Source organism: Theropithecus gelada, chromosome 5 (genome assembly GCF_003255815.1).
Source record: "Theropithecus gelada isolate Dixy chromosome 5, Tgel_1.0, whole genome shotgun sequence".
NCBI lineage: Eukaryota > Metazoa > Chordata > Mammalia > Primates > Cercopithecidae > Theropithecus > Theropithecus gelada.
Window position 1 is genome coordinate 120,364,794 of NC_037672.1, and position 13,347 is coordinate 120,378,140.

Sequence of the window (13,347 nt, forward strand, 5' to 3'; positions counted from 1 at the left end):
AACTACCATTCAATCCTGCAGTCCCCCTACTGGGGATATACCCAAAAGAAAAGAAATCGTTATGTCAAAAAGATACCTGCACTCATTATGTTCATAACAGGACTATTCACAATAGCAAAGGTATGGAATCAACCTAAGTGCCCATCAGCAGATGAGTGGATAAATAAATTGTGGCATATATTTTACCATGGTATACTATTCAGCTATAAAAAACATTGAAATATCTTTTGCAGCAACATGGATGGAACCAGAAGCTGTTATCTTAAGTGAAAATTCAGAAAAATACTGCATTTTCTCACTTTTAAATGAAAGCTAAATAAAGCACACACATTGGAGACTTGGAAGTGTAGGAGGGTGGGAGGGGGTGAGGGATGGGAAATTACATAATTGGTACAATGTACAGTATTCGGGTGATGTTTATACTAAAAGCCCAGACTTCAACACTATGTGGCAAATCCCTGTAACAAAACTGCACTTACAGTCCCTAAATTTATACAAAAATAAAGACAATAAAACCACAAATAAAATTATTAAGAAGGAACCACATTTATGAAGGAAATAAAAAGTTTGGTTACCTATGCTAATAAAAACACTGGTGATGTTTTTGTTGTTGTTTTTGTTTTTGAGACAGAGTCTGGCTCTGTCACCCAGGCTGGAGTGTGGTGGCACGGTCTCAGCTCACTGCAACGTCCACCTCCCAGGTTCAAGGGATTCTCCTGTCTCAGCCTCTTGAGTAGCTGGGACTACAGGGGCCTACCACCACGCCCGGCTATTTTTTGTATTTTTAGTAGAGATGGGATTTCTCCATGTTGGCCAGGCTGCTCTGAAATTCTTGACCTCAGGTGAAACACCTGCCTCGGCCTCCCAGAGTGCTGAGATTACAAGCTTGAGCCACCACGCTCGGCCTGAAATTGATTTTTATACAGCTACTTCTCAAAACATCCTTCAGCACAGATGACTTTATATGCAAAAATTTATTCAGATTTTTCAACCCAGTCATTGTTATGCTATTTTAACTGTTGATGGCATAAAGAAAAAGCAAGTTTTTCTAGTTCTTGTTATGACTAAAATGGTGCTAAGCCCCCTTTCAGTAACTATGTATCGAAGTCTCTAAAAGAAGGACCTAAAAAATTATTACTCAAATCAAATAATCATTTAACATATGAATAAATCAAAGTAGAAAACAATAAGTCGGTCTTGGAATTTAACATCATTTCTCATTTAAAAAAAAAAGTAAAGATAACATTAACATGTTAAAAATAATACTCCTAAACCAATAGCTAATAACATAAATATCACAAGCTAGAACGAAGGTCCATTATCACCACTTTTGTTCATTATTCTTTGAGCATAAGTCAATGCAGTCCAACCAGGGAATAGAGTCAGAACCCCAAAATAATTAACTGAAGGATTATGTAAATATGTCCCCATACCTAACTGTTGTAACAAAATAAGGTCACATTTCCTTTAATACTCAATTTATGTCTTTGAGTCTTTCTCCCACCAATCACCACAAGCCCCTTCTACCAATTTCACTTCCTCAAATACTTTCTGGGACTCACTCCCTGATTAGTTCTTTAAGTTTGTTAAGTATATGTTGGCAGGAGCTTAACACCTGCTCTCCACTGCCAACTTCACCCCCATTCCACATTCTTCCCCAACCTGATAAGCCACTCCGCATCCCCAGGCCCCTGCTGCTGCCTGCTAACAAGCTCCTCCAGGTCTGCCCACCATGAACATCATAATGTTATGGTGCAGAGTCGTTTCATTCAATTGTCTCAAGCATTTTCATTGTAGAAAGAGATCTTTGTTTTTATTTTTTAATAACTAAAATTTACGTTGACTTTTTAAACCAAGAATCTTTGCCTCCAAGATAAATTTTTTCTCTATCTTGAGAACAACAGTAAACAACATCAGGAAGTTTTAAAACTGCTTTTAGATTATCACGGTTCCAGAAATGTTGTATTTTGTATTTCAGTCTTAAAGGAGCATGTTCTCTTTGTAAACCCTGGAGTTCAGTAAACTGGATTCTTGGCTAGTGTCTCCACAAAGTGGATACGAAAAGGAAGAGAATGTAGACACATCAAAAGGACACCTCGTCAGTTGAGAAAGGCCTATTCAAGAAGCAGTAACAGAGGATCATGAGGATGAACCAAGCCAGTAAAGGCCCTTGAATGTAGTTCCTAGTGGTTCATTAGTGACCTTTAAGGAAGCAGTATCAATGGGATAATGAATAAAGGGTAAATAGGGGTTGCACTATGAGTTACATAATTTGTTTTTTCAAAAATTGTTAATATAACAAGTGTGTCAGTTATTAAGTTCTCCTATCCCCAAACCCAAGCTTCTAAACTTTGCTTTGGGGTGCTAAGGCGGACACTAGACAAGTAGGAAGGAGGAACTTGTTCCTCTTTGTTTCCTGCAGACCCCACGGGTCTTTCCTGCTTGTTTCCTAAGCATCCCCTGACCATGGTATTTTTTTCCCCTTTTTAACCCTGACAGTAGCAGTCCCCTCCCACAGCAATGACTGAATCCAGCTTTTGCAAATTCAGCCTTACTGTGCTTTCCCTTCCCCTACACATCCCAACACTGGGAGAGAGAATGTTTGTGGGTGTGGATTCTAAAGGTATTAGACCAAGGTGGATTTAATGCAACACTGGAATCAGCTGAATTTATTGATATAGTTGCATTCACCAGAGATTCTGGATTAAATGTTTTAGTTTGGATAGCTGCAAGTGGCTCTATTAGGTTACTTTTTAATTTACTTATTTACTTGTTTGTCTGTTGCTTATTTTGCCTCACTGCTCCATGTGGGCAGGGATTTTTATCTGTTTTATTTGCTGCTATATTTTGGCATCGGAATCACACCTGATATACAGTACATAATAAATATTTGTTAAAGGAATAAATAAATGAACACTATGCTGAAAGTAAAATTAGGGGAAATATTTACTTGGTCTTTTCTAGTCTTCTGAAAAGGCTTGCCAAATAATTTCATGCCACATTAACTATTTGGCTGTAATAATTATTGCTCGTGATGATCTTAATATATATGTGCCCTTTTATTTTAGGAAGTATTTTGATGCATGCCGGGCTTAAAACCTAGATGACAGGTTGATGGGTGCAGCAAACCACTATGGCACATGTATACCTGTGTAACAAACCTCTGCACATGTATGCCAGAACTTAAAGTAAACAGAAAAAAAAAAAAAGAAAGTAATTTGTTTCCTGCATTCATCAGTTGTTCAAATATTGCCTTTAAAAAGCACACGGTCAAAAGCTTTTCTGAAGGCTCTCATGACATAAACAACTTAGAAACAAACAAAAATATACTCGACAATATTCAGACTTGGAAGTAAGTTATATAAGCTGGTTCCACCATAAGTATACATCTTTATTTCCCACCAGCCTCAAACAGTGTCTCCTACATTACCAAACACGTTGAACCTTTAGACTTTATCCAGTTTCCAGTAGAAAGTCAGTGTAAGGTACTGAGTTCTAAGTACCTTAGATGGTAGAACTAAGGTACTGAGTTCTACCGTCTACCATCTATGGCGCTTCTCCCATTTCTAATCTCATGGCATTCTTTTAGCTGAAAGCATGTCTTTCCTCTCCCCAGGATGCCAGTTTTCAGTTTGGTATTCGCATGAAAGACCATGAGTTCACTTGGTTGGTTGTCTGAAACTTGGGCTCAACAATGGCCTATGTTTAATAAGACTGAGACCCCAGAGCTTTCCTGGCCAATGAAGACAAAGGACACTAGCCCTACATCCAGACCTAGTAAGTGGCAGAGACAGGAAAGATTACAGGGTTCAGGGCCTCAGGTGGGCTTGACCCTGGATAAGAGCACAAAGAAATTTCCTGTGGTTACAGTGGGGAAGGCAGGGCAGAGGATAATGGGGCAGATGGAGAGCATTTGGCAGAAACATAGGACTGTTTTTCTCAATGAAATAGGAAGCAGAGCTCTCAGCTGAGTATAGGGATGAAAGAGGAGACTTTGGAGGTTTGAGAAGAGAGAGTGAATGGCCCATAAATGTGTAGGAAGATGGCCAGGCAGCACTAAGGGCCTGCTGAGGTCAGTGGTCAGGAAATTAGGGCACAAAGAATTTCCTGTCATTGATCAAATTCTTACATTTCATCTCAAATTCATGTCTTTTTTTTTTTAGTTTTCCTGAAACCAGTCCCCAATTTCATCTCCAATTTCCATTATAAGTGAAGGAAAGTTATTTGGCCTCTATGCCAAATCTTAAAACATGACATTCTTTTTTCTTTGCATATTTCCAGAAAAATATTTCTGTGGCTTTCTCTGCTTCACCTCCTCCATTTAACTTCTCAGTAGGAGTTCTTCAGAAAAGTTGATGAGACTGATTGAGCGAATGGAAAAGAACCCACTGGCTGAGAGTCAAAGAAGGATGTTGCCATTCCAGCTGCTCCAACTAAGACTTCTGAGGTTCAGTCTAGAGAGAAATCAAGTCCTGTGCCTCCCAGATTCACCTTGAACAAGTCACCACTTTATCCCTCCACATGGCTCTCATTTTAGCAACAAAATATTAAGTAAAAGCTAGGAGTTGGAGGAATCATTCAAACAGATATTAAAACATTACCACACATTTTTAAACATTTCTTAAATCACAAAGTCCCAACTTCTGTAAAATTTTGAGATTTGGGTAGGTTTTTCTCACAAAAAGTTGATGTACCTAAAAATATATTACAGTAATGTTATAGCACAGAGTTAGGCTATACTAACCCAAAGAATTGTAAGGATTTTTCCAGTGGCTTTGGGTGTACTTCGTACTTTTCACCCTCTTGGGGTGGGTGCAAGTTCATCATTGCAGAGCCCACTAGCCCTGGAAACAGTCCAGTAGGATCAAGGACATTTGTCCAATTCTCTGGGCAGAAGTTGTCCATCATTGTCTGCCTGTGTCAGTTTCTCCTCTGGTTTTAGTGAATGGGAAGGTCCACATGCCCCTATTCTTTTCTCCCCTTCACTGGTGATTCACTGGAGGTGGAGAATGACGGCCTTTCCCATCTCCACCAGTTTAGCTGTCAAGCTTTCTGTATACATGCACATCTCGTTTTATTGCACTTAGCCTTACTGTGCTTCATAGACACTAAATTTTTACAAATTGAAGGTTATGGCAACCCTGCATTGAACAAGTCTATTGGCATTGTTTTTCAATAGCATCTGCTCACTTTGTGTCTGTATTACATTTTGGTTATTCTAGTAATATTCCAAACTCTTTAATTTTTATTATACCCATTATGTTGTTCTGTGATCAGTGCTGTTTGATGTTATTATTGTAATTTTATTGGGGTCCCATGAACCACATCTGTAAGATACAGAGAACTTAATCAGTAAATGTGTATGCTCCAACTGCTCCACCAACCAGCTCCTCTTTCCCTCTAACTGGACTTGCCTGTTCCCTAATATACAACAACATTGAAAGTAGGCCAATGAATAACCCTACAATGTTCAAGTGTTCAAGTGAAAGAAAGAGTCATACATCTTCCACTTTAAATAAAAAATTAGAAATGATTAAGCTTCATGAGGAAGGCACGTTGAAAGCCAACCCAGGCCAAAAGTTATATCTCATATCTCTGGCACCAAACAATTAACCAAATGTGAATGCAAAGGAAACGTTCTTGAAGAAAATTAAAAGTGCTACTCTGGTGAACACGTGAATGCTAAGAAAGTGAAACAGCCGTATTGCTGATTTGGAGAAAGTTGAGTAGTCAGGATAGAAGATCAAACCAGCCACAACATTCCCTTAAGCCAAAGCCTAATCCAGAGCAAGGCCCTAACTCTCTTCAATTCTCTTAAGGTGGAGCGATGTAAGGAAGCTGCAGAAGAAAAGTTGGAAGCTAGCTGAGCTTGGTTCATAAGGTTTAAGAAAAGAAGCCATCTCCATAACATAAAAGTGTAAGGTGAAGCAGCAAGTGGTGAGGTCAAAGCTGCAGCAAGTTATCCAGATCTAACTAAAACTATGCAGCCAGAAAGGAGAAGTCAATTCCTGGCTTCAAAGCTTCAAAGAACAGGCTGACTCTCTTGTTAAGGGCTAAGGCAGCTGGTTACTTTAGGTTGAAGCCAATGCTCATTTGCCAGAACTTCTAAGGCTCTTAAGATTTATGCTAAATCTATCCTGCCAGTGCTCTAAAAATGGACAGCAAAGCCTCGCTGACAGCCCATCTATTTACAGCATGGTTTATTGAATATTTCAGGTATACTGTTGAGATCTACTGCTCAGCAAAAAAGATTCCTTTTAAAATATTACTGTTCATTAACAATGCACCTGATCACCCAAGAGCACTGATGGAGATGTACAAGGGCATTAATGTTGTTAATGTTTTTTTAATTATTATTATACTTTCTTTTCTTTTTTTTTTTTTTTCTTTTTTTTGAGATGGAGTCTCACTCTGTTGCCCAGGCTGGAGTGCAGTGGTGCAATCTCGGCTCACTGCAACCTCCACCTCCTGGATACAAGTGATTCTCCTGCCTCAGCCTCTGGAGTAGCTGGGATTATAGGCACCCACCACCACACCCCACTACTTTTTGTATTTTTAGTAGAGATGGAGTTTCACCATGTTGGCCAGGATGGTCTCCATCTCCTGACCTCGTGATCTGCCCACCTCAGCCTCTCAAAGTGCTGGGATTACAGGTGTGAGCCATCATGCCAGGCCTTATTATTATACTTTAGGTTCTGGGATACATGTGCAGAACGTGCAGGTTTGTTACATAGGTATACATGTGCCATGGTGGTTTGCTGTACCCACTAACCCATCATCTACATTAGGTATTTCTCCTAATGTCATCCCTCTCCTTACCCCTATCCCCCAATAGGGCCTGGTGTGTGATGTTCCCCTCCCTGTGTCCATGTGTTCTCACTGTTCAACTCCCACTTATGAGTGAGAACAGGCAGTGTTTGGTTTTCTGTTCCTGTGTTAGTTTGTTGAGAATGATGGCTTCCAGCTTCATCCATGTCCCTGCAAAGGACATGAACTCATTCTTTTTTATGGCTGCATAGTATTCCATGGTGTATATGTGCTACATTTTCTTTATCCAGTCTATTATTGATGGGCATTTGGGTTGGTTCCAAGTCTTTGCTATTGTGAATAGTGCTGCAATAAACATCATGTGCATGTGTTTTTATAGTAGAATGATTTATAATCCTTTGGATATATATCCAGTAATGGGATTGCTAGGTCAAATGGTTTTTCCAGTTCTAGATACTTGAGGAATCGCCACACTGTCTTCCACAATGGTTGAACTAATTTACACTACCACCAACAGTGTAAAAGCATTCCTATTCCTCCACATGCTCTCCAGCATCTGTTGTTTCCTCAGTTTTTAACAATCACCATTCTAACTGGCATGAGATGGTGTGAGATGGTGGTTTTGATTTGCATTTCTCTAACGACCAGTGATAATGAGCTTTTTTTCATGTTTGTTGGCTGCATAAATGTCTTCTTTTGAGAAGAGTCTGTTCATATCTTTTGCCCACTTTTTGATGGGGTTGTTTGTTTTTTTCTTGTAAATTTGTTTAAGTTCTTTGTAGATTCAGATATTAGCCCTTTGTCAGATGGATAGATTGCAAAAATTTTCTCCCAATCTGTAGGCTGCCTGTTCATTCTGATGATGGTTTCTTTTGCTGTGCAGAAGCTCTTTAATTTAATTAGATCCCATTTGTCAATTTTGGCTTTTGTTGCAATTGCTTTTGGTGTTTTAGTCATGAAGTCTTCACCCATGCCTATGTCCTGAATGGTATTGCCTAGGTTTTCTTCTAGGGTTTTTATGGTTTTAGGTCTTATGTTTAAGTCTTTAATCCATCTTGAGTTAATTTTTGTATAAGGTGTAAGAAAGGGGTCCAATTTCAGTTTTCTGTATATGGCTAGCCAGTTTTCCCAATACCACTTATTAAATAGTGAATCCTTTGACCATTGCTTGTTTTTGTCAGGTTTTGTTAAAGATCAGATGGTTGTACTTGTGTGATGTTATTTCTGAGGCCTCTGTTCTGTTCCATTGGTTTATATTTTGCTACCATTACCATGCTTTTTTGGTTACTATAACCTTGTAGTATAGTCTGAAGTCAGGTAGCGTGATGCCTCTAGCTTTGTTCTTTTTGCTTAGGATTGCCGTGGCTATATGGGCTCTTTTTTGGCTCCATGTGAAAGAAGTAGTTTCTTCTAATTCTGTGAAGAAAGTCAATGGTAGCTTGACCTGTAAATTATTTTGGGCAGTATGACCAATTTCACAATATTGATTCTTCCTATCCATGAGCATGGAATGTTTTTCCATTTGTTTGTGTCCTCTCTTTTTTCCTTCTGTAGTTGTCCTTGAAGAGGTCCTTCACATCCCTTGTAAGTTGGATTCCTAGGTATTTTATTATCTTTATAGCAATTGTGAATGGGAATTCACTCATGATTTGGCTCTCAGCTATTACTGATGTATAGTAATGCTTGTGATTTTTGCACATTGATTTTGTATCCTGAGACTTTGCTGAAGTCACTTATCAGCTTAAGGAGTTTTGGGCTGAGATGATGGGGTTTTCTAAATATACAATCATGTCATCTGCAAACAGAGACACTTTAACTTCCTCTCTTCCTATTTGAATACACTTTATTTCTTTCTGTTGCCTGACTGTCCTGTCCAGAACTTCTAATACTATGTTGAATAGGAGTTGTGAGAGAGGGCATCCTTGTCTTGTGCCGGTTTTCAAAGGGAATGCTTCTGCCTTTTGCCCATTCAGTATGATATTGGCAGTGGGTTTGTCATAAATAGCTCTTATTATTTTGAGATATATTTCATCAATACCTAGTTTATTGAGAGTTTTTAGCATAAAGAGGTGTTGAGTTTTATCGAGGGCCTTTTCTGTATCGATTGAGATAATCATGTGGTTTTTGTCTTTGGTTCTGTTTATGTGATAAATTACATTTATTGATTTGCATATGTTGAACCAGCCTTGCATCCCAGGGATGAAGCCGACTTGATCGTGGTGAATAAGCTTTTTGCTGTGCTGCTGGATTTGGTTTGCCAGTATTTTATTGAGGATTTTTGCATCGCTGTTCATCAGGAATATTGGCCTGAATTTTTTGTTGTTGTTGTGTCTCTGCCTGGTTTTGGTATCAGGATAATGCTGGCCACGTAAAATGAGTTAGGGTGGAGTCCCTCTTTTTCTATTGTTTGGAATAGTTTCAGAAGGAATGGTAGCAGCTCTTCTTTGTACCTCTAGTATAATTCAGCTGTGAATCTTTCTGGTCCTGGGCTTTTTTTGGTTGGTAGGCTACTAATTACTGCCTCAATTTCAGAACTCGTTATTGGTCTATTCAGGGATTCGACTTCTTCCTGGTTTAGTCTTTGGAGGGTGTATATATCCAGGAACTTATCCATTTATTCTAAATTTTCTAGTTTATTAGTGTAGAGGTGTTTATAGCATTCTCTGATGGTAGTTTGTATTTCTGTGGGATCAGTGGTGATATCTCCTTTATCATTTTTTATTGTGTCCATTTGATTCTTCTCTTTTCCCTTCTTTATTAATCTGGCTAGCAGTCTATCTGTTTTGTTAATCTTTTCAAAACACCAGCTCCTGGATTTATTGATTTTTTGAAGGGTTTTTTGTGTCTCTATCTTGTTCAGTTCTGCTCCAAACTTAATTATTTCTTCTCTTCTGCTAGCTTTTGGATTTGTTTGCTCTTGCCTCTCTAGTTCTTTTAATTGTGGTGTTAGGGTGTCAATTTTAGATGCTTCCTGCTTTCTCATGTGGGCATTTAGTGCTATAAATTTCCCTCTAAACAGCGCTTTAGCTGTGCCCCAGAGATTCTGGTACATTGTGTCTTTATTCTCATTGGTTTCAAAGAACTTATTTATTTCTGCCTTAATTTCGTTATTTACCCAGTAGTCATTCAGGAGCAGGTTGTTCAGTTTCCATGTAGTTGTGCGGTTTTTAGTGAGTTTCTTAATCCTGAGTTCTAATTTGATTGCACTGTGGTCTGAGAGTCTGTTTGTCATGATTTCCATTCTTTTGCATTTGCTGAGGAGTGTTTTACTTCCAATTATGTGGTCAATTTTACAGTAAGTGCGATGTGGTGCTGAGAAGAATGTATATTCTGTTGATTTGGGGTGGAGAGTTCTGTAGATGTCTATTAGGTCCACTGTCCAGAGCTGAGTTCAAGTCCTGAATATCATTGTTAATTTTCTGTCTCGTTGATCTGTCTAATATTGACAGTGGGGTGTTAAAGTCTCCCACTATTATTGTGTGGGAGTCTAAGTCTCTTTGTAGGTCTCCAAGAACTTGCTTTATGAATCTGGGTGTTCCTGTGTTGGGTGCATGTATATTTAGAACAGTTAGCTCTTCTTGTTGCATTGATCCCTTTACCATTATGTAATGCCCTTCTTTGTCTTTTTTGATCTTTGTTGATTTAAAGTCTGTTTTATTAGAGACTAGGACGGCAACCCCTGCTTTTTTTTTTTTTTTTTTTCCATTTGCTTGGTAAATATTCCTCCATCCCTTTATTTTGAGCCTATGTGTGTACTTTGCACGTGAGATGAGTCTCCTGAATACAACACACCGATGGGTCTTGACTCTTTATCCAATTTGCCAGTCTGTTATTTTAATTGGGTCATTTAGCCCATTTACATTTAAGGTTAGTATTGTTATGTTTGAATTTGATCCTGTCATCATGATGCTAGCTAGTTATTTTGCACATTAGTTGATGTATTTTCTTCATAGTGTCATTGATCTTTATATTTTGGTATGTTTTTGCAGTGGCTGGCATTGGTTTTTCCTTTCCATATTTAGTGCTTCCTTCAGGAGCTTTTGTAAGGCAGGCCTGGTGGTGACAAATCCCTCAGCATTTGCTTGTCTGTAAAGGATTTTATTTCTCCTTCACCTATGAAGCTTAGTTTGGCTGGATATGAAATTCTGAGTTGAAAATTATTTTCTTTAAAAATGTTGAATATGGGCCCTCACTCTCTTCTGGCTTGTAAGATTTCTGCAGAGAGATTTGCTGCTAGTCTGATGGGCTTCCCTTTGTAGGTAACCTGGTCTTTCTCTCTGGCTGCCCTTAACATTTTTCCTTTGTTTCAACCTTGGTGAATCTGACAATTATGTGACTTGGGGTTGTTCTTCTCGGGGAGCATGTTTGTGGTGTTCTCTTTATTTCCTGAATTTGAAGGTTGGCCTGTCTTGCTAGGGTGGAGAAGTTCTCCTGGATAATATCCTGAAGTGTTTTCCAACTTGGTTCCATTCTCACCATCACTTTCAGGTACAACAACCAATCATAGGTTTGATCTTTTCACATAGTCCCATATTTCTTGGAGGCTTTGTTCATTCCCTTTCATTCTTTTTTCTCTAAGCTTGTCTTCTCACTTTATTTCATTAAGTTTATCTTCTATCTCTGATATCCTTTCTTTGGTTTGATTGATTCAGCTATTGTACTTGTGTATGCTTCATGAAGTTCTTGTGCTGTGTTTTCCACCTCCATCAGATCATTTATGTTCTTCTCTAAACTGGTTATGCTAATTAGAAATTCCTTTAACCTTTCATCAAGGTTCTTAGTTTCCTTGCATTAGGTTAGAGCATGATCCTTTAGCTCAGAGGAGTTTGTTATTATTCACCTTCTGAAGCCTCCTTCTGTGAATTCGTCAAACTCATTCTTCTTCCAGTTTGTTCCCTTGCTGGCAAAGAGTTGTGATCCTTTGAAAGAGAAGAAGCATTTTGGAATTTTCAGCATTTTTGTGCTGGTTTTTCCTCATCTTTGTGGATTTATCTACCTTTGATCTTTGATGCTGATGACTTTTCGATGGGGTTTTTGCATGAGTGTCCTTTTTTGTTAATGTTGATGTTATTGCTTTCTGTTTGTTAGTTTTTCTTCTAACAGTCTGCTGCTGATCTTCTAACTCTTCTGCAGGTCTGCTGGAATTTGCTGGAGGTCCACTCCCAACCCTGTTTGCCTAGGTATCACCAGCGGATGCTGCAGAACAGCAAAGATTGCTCCCTGTTCCTTCTCTGGAAGCTTTGTCCCAGAGGGGCACCCACTAGATACCAGCCAGAGCTCTCTTCTATGATGTGTCTGTTGACCCCTGCTGGGCGGTGTCTCTCAGTCAGGAGGCACGGGGGTCAGCGACCCACTTGAGGAGGCAGTCTGTCCCTTAGCAGAGCTCAAGTGCTGTGCTGGGAGATCCACTGCTCTCTTCAGAGCCGGCAGGCAGGAATGTTTAAGTCTGCTGATGCTGCGCCCACAGCCACCCCTTCCCCCAGGTGCTCTGTCCCAGGGACATGGGAGTTTTATCTATAAGCCCCTGACTGGGGCTGCTGCCTTTATTTCAGAGAGGCCCTGCCCAGAGAAGAGGAATCTAGAGAGGCAGTCTGGCTACAGCAGCTTTGCCAAGCTGTGGTGCGTTCTGCCCAGTCCAAACTTCCTAGCAGCTTTGTTTACACTGTGAGGGGAAAACCGCCTACTCAAACCTCAGTAATGGTGGAAGCCCCTCCCTCCACCAAGCTCGAGCATCCCAGGTTGACTTCAGACTGCTGTGCTGGCAGTGAGAATTTCAAGCCAGTGGATTTTAGCTTGCTGGGTTCTGTGGGGATGGGACCCACTGAGCAAGACTGCTTGGCTCCCTGGCTTCAGCCCCCTTTACAGGGGAGTGAAAGGTTCTGTCTCACTGGGGTTCCAGATGCCACTGGGATACAAAAGAAAAACTCCTGCAGCTAGCTCAGTGTCTGCTCAAACAGCCACCCAGTTTTGTGCTTGAAACTCAGGGCTCTGGTGGTGTAGGCACCTGAGGGAATCTCCTGGTCTGAGGGTTGCAAAAACCATAGGAAAAATGTAGTATCTGGGCCAGATAGCAGCGTCCCTCACAGCACAGTCCCTCATGGCTTCCCTTGACCCCTTGCACTTCCTGGGTGAGGCGACACCCCACCCTGCTTCTGCTCGCCCTCTGTGGGCTGCACCCACTGTCTAACCAGTCCCAAATGAGCCAGGTACCTCAGTTGGAAATACAGAAATCACCCACCTTCTCCATTGGTCTCACTGGGACCTGCCGACTGGAGCTGTTCCTATTCAGCCATCTTGCCAGATCCCCTAATGTTTTTATGCCTGCTAATAGAACACCCACTCTGCAGGCCATGGATCAAAGAATAATTTAGACTTTCAAGTTTTATGATTTATAAAATATATTTTGTAAATATCACTGCCACAGACAGTGATTCCCCTGATGGATCTGGGCAAAGTAAATTGAAAACACCTTCTAGAAAAGATTCGTAATTTTTGATGCCACTAAGAACATTCCTGATTCAGGGAAGAAGGTCAAAATAGCAACATTAACAGGAGTTTGGGAGAAGTAATTTGAGCCCT